Here is a 4,154-nt window from a genome sequence, read left to right as displayed (position 1 = left end):
TGCATTATTCGCAACCTATCCAATACCGTTTTGAGCTCATGGATTGACGGTTACAAGCTTCATCTTATGCTCCACCATTAGCATAGAGTGTAGCCATTAGAAGGAATATGTAATCTGTGGGGGATGAGTAAGTACTAAGAGGCGAAAACTCGTTTTTACAGGCTGGAGGGGAGTTTAGCTCTCTGAGAGCTGCGTATCTCTGAAACTTCTGGTCCTCCCCGCTCCCGTCGCACCTCCCCCCCACCCCCGAGGCGGCCGGGGCGCCCCAACCCTCCCCTCCGGCCCGTCCCCCTCCCCCCCGCCGCCGCCGCCGGGCAAAGCCCACGCGGTGCCGGCGGCGGTGGAATCTCTCTTCCCGCGCGCGAGACGGTCCGACAGGGCGGCGCCCGATCTGGCGGCGGCGAAGTCCGGCGGGGTGGGCTGCGGTAGCAGCTCCTCCGACCGTGTAGGGTGGCCAGCCCGTTGGCTGCGACGACGGCGCCTCGGGCACGCCTCTGGTCCCCTTTTCCCGCGCGTCGGGCGGGCCCGTCGGGGCGGACCGCGACCGCACGGAGGCGCTGTGGTTCCTGGCCGGCGCGATGCTTCTCCATCTGGCAGCTGGTGGGGCGGCGACTAGCGCGTCGTGGCCGCCGCTGGCTGTGTTGCTGTAACTCCTGGCCGGTTGATGGCTTCGTTAATTCAAAGCCGGGCTTGGTCGTTGAAGAAGAGAAGAAGAAAACATGTAGATCAACAAAGTACGGTGTTTTCAAATCTTTTGTGAAAGTGTGGGCTGAATATTTATGCATTTAGACATTAACAGTGTTGGATCGGGCCCAGGTGTCATGGAGCAACTTATTTCTGGGTTGGGCCTAGATTTGACCACTCGTAGCTGTGTCCTGGCCTAGAGTTTAATCGGGCTAGGTCCGTTAAAGCAAAGCTTTAGTTGGGCTAGGCTGTTGGAAATGTTTTAGTTGGGCTACGCTTGTATTGCCGGCACAAACCATCAGATGGGCATCAGACGGCGGTTGAACAAGGGTATTCTCGTCACCTCGTAACCTTGTTACGAAACCTCCAAAATTAGGGTTCCTCGTTCGCTTCTCCAGCTTATAAATTCGCACGAGGCGGCGGCTGAGCGTACAATGAAAAACAGCGCCGCCTTGGTCGTTCGAAATGACCTGACGAATCATCAATAATCTTTTCTCTTCCGATCAATCTTACTCTGTTTTTATTTTAATTTTCTCTATTGCGTTTCTTTTCCCTTTCTTTGTCGCGTGGTTTGATTATGATGAAAGATTTGCCCTGCCTGATTAGACAATCAAATCAACGAGCGATGATTCAGGCAGCCCCTTTGTCAAAATTACAATGGCAATGGAGGTGTTGCGTTGCTCGGAGAGTAAATCTTCTGCTCTTCAGATTGGCTGAGGGGGAGGCTCTGCTTCCCTCCCTGAAGCCGGTCTAGTAGTCTTAAGTACATCTGTTTTTCCTCTAGATCTAGCATCGTGTTGCACGAATTTGTTCTCTGTTGAACGAGCGACGATTCAGGCAGCCCCTTTGTCAATTTACAATGGCCTTGGAGGTGTTGCGTTGCTCGGAGACTAAATCTTCTGATCTTCAGATTAGCCGAGGGGGATGCTTTTGTTTCCCTCCCTGAAGCTGGTCTAGTAGTCGTATGAACATCCAATTTCAGTTATCTTTACGGTCAAAGAAAATTATAAATCATGTGCATCCTCGAACCTTTCCGGTTGAATCAGCGAAACAGATCTCAGCCACGAAACCTTATTTATTCAATATCTAAACAACTTTATTCGAACAGATCTGTGGTAAAATTACAATAAAGTGGTTTCCAATGAAACTCGTAAGATCTAATGGCACGGCAGCGGAGGAGACGCTGCAGTGGTTGCACGTCCCGCTGAAAATATTGAGGCGCCGGCGGTGAGCAGATTGCTGCCTCAGTTCCGATGCGCCGATGGTGGAGGTGGTGCCGGTGGATACAGAGGCCTCGCGCGGCCCCTGGCTGTAGATGGCTTTGGCGCGGGTGGCCCCGTCACCGGCTGCCTTCCCAGCACACCAACCGTCGACGCCCCATTCACGGTTGATAGAGCAGCAATGATAAGGATCTTCGAGCTTGAAGACCTGCAACATCTTTGCTGTTTGGCAAATAAATTGAAAATTTTCGGTAGTTAAATGCTGCTGGAGTTGTTTTGGAACGCATCAATCGAGACTTCAGCTTCTAAAGATAAGAGAAATCAAAGTTTTTTGTTTGGAAGTACAAGGGCACATGGGCAGATAAGATCGAGAGTCTGCACCTAGATATTTTCTTTGGGAGCAAAGGAAGAAAAAAAATGCCGTAGAAACAGGTGCAAAATCACAAATTAGGGTTAGAATATTTTGTCCGTAAAATATTTGTTCTGAGTCTGTTCAATACGATATACGGAGTACTAAAAATTAATAAATAATATGGTGGTGCTTTTGATGCTAATACTACTCATAGCTAGAATAACATAGCTATTAGCATCACACAACCCAAAATATTTTAGTGAGATGACATGTGCTAGTGCCTCCACCTCCTACGCCAAAAGCAAGCAGTAGGGACCAACCTTCTCCCATGGGCTTCCTCTTGCGTTGGTGGCGTGAGCATTTGGCCCACTGCCGCTATTGTTGTCTCGAGGGACCCACGCCTTAACTCACCAGTAGTAACCCCTCATCGTCCATGACCGTACCGCGGCGTGCCCGATGAATCGTCAAAGAGGTTACATTTCACCCTACTTTTTGAATGTGTACTTTCTAAGTTTTTCCTCGGGAATGAAATCTTGCCTCATTTTTTCTCCTCGAGGAGCCTATGTCCCTTTCTAAGTTTTCATACTTTTGTGTGATGTTTGGATGGCACTTGTTCTATGACAAGCCACTCCTTTCAATAGAAAAGCATTTTCCATTTAAGATCAATCTAAATGTTTAGAATTTGAAAATTATTAATCAGTGTTATATATTGACAACTAGTGTGAGCGCTGAGCAAAATGAAATAGTAAAAAACTATGAACAAATGTGTGAGTGTAGAACGATAGAGAAGGAGAAAGATCGACGGAATTGTTGGATGTTGTATTGAGCCACTCGAGCAAATATATATAGGGGTACAAGTTTTGAGAGGCAAGAAGCCTCGCCTAGAGATAAGGTAGGTTTAGATTACAAATCCTATAATACCAAATATACATATACTAAATATATCTCTAACACTTCCCTCGCAGTCGTAGCGGGAAGTTCTTGGACGATGTCGCGTGGCATATGCATGGACTGTAGAGGAAGCCAAGGTGCTCATACGAGGTAATTGCCCTTTGTGCCAATGTTGAGCTAGCCGAGATCGTTCAGTGGTGCAACCTTGGTCTAGGTTGAAAACTATCTAAAATTAGCTGAGGGGAGGCTTCGGTTCCCTCCCTGAAGCTGGTCTAGTAGTCTCAAGAACATCCTATTTCAATTACGATGATTGCCAAAGAAAATATTAAAGCATTTACATGCTCAACATGTTTGGTAGAATCTGTGGAACATATCTCAGCCTAGGGATCTTTATTCAATCAATAAATAAACGACATTGTTCGTGAGATCTGTGGTAAAATGACAATAATGTGTTGTCGAATGAAATAATTCTAATGGCATGGCAGTGGTGGTGGAGGAGACGGTGTACGACACAGTGGCTGCATGTCGTGTTGGCGATATTGAGGTGGCGGTGGTGAGCTAGAAGTTTGCTCTCCGGTCCAGTGAGCCGTTGGTGGAGCCGGAGGCGAGGAATACGGCGGCTCGCTCGGCCCCTAGCTGGCGCTGGCTTTGGCGCCGGTGGCCCTATCACCTGCCGCCTCCCTAGCACACCAGTCGGCGAAGCTACATTTGTGATAGATAGAGCAGCCATGATTGCAAGGATTGCAAAGATCTTGAAGAGTACAAGTGTGTAACTTTGACCAACGTCTTCATGATGTATTTCTAGTTTGTAATTTTAACCAAAAGATATACTCTCTCCGATCAGATTTAATCAACGTGGAGGGGAGCCAACGCTAGCATCTCGCGTGGGTAGACCCGTGTCGATTGAAGAAATCTAGAGCTAGTATATCACAAAAATATATATCATTGAAAAATCTAGATGTTCTACTTTGTAATGATGTAATTTTTATGTTTTATAATTTATATTA

General features: G+C 47.4%; 2 non-coding genes across 2 annotated transcripts; both read left to right on the top strand.

Annotated features, from left to right (window-relative positions):
• Positions 1-1,316: 1,316 nt before the first annotated feature.
• LOC124650772 lies at positions 1,317-1,454 on the top strand. Its single transcript, XR_006987187.1, has one exon. It is a non-coding gene; the product is annotated as a small nucleolar RNA snoR77 (small nucleolar RNA).
• A 65-nt stretch (positions 1,455-1,519) lies between these two features.
• On the top strand, positions 1,520-1,657 carry LOC124650774. The gene has a single exon (XR_006987189.1). It is a non-coding gene; the product is annotated as a small nucleolar RNA snoR77 (small nucleolar RNA).
• The last annotated feature ends 2,497 nt before the right edge of the window (positions 1,658-4,154 follow it).

The sequence above is a fragment of the Lolium rigidum genome, chromosome 4 (genome assembly GCF_022539505.1).
Source record: "Lolium rigidum isolate FL_2022 chromosome 4, APGP_CSIRO_Lrig_0.1, whole genome shotgun sequence".
Lineage (NCBI taxonomy): Eukaryota > Viridiplantae > Streptophyta > Magnoliopsida > Poales > Poaceae > Lolium > Lolium rigidum.
Note: the sequence above shows the minus strand (reverse complement) of the source record. Positions and strands in the feature narration are given on the sequence as shown.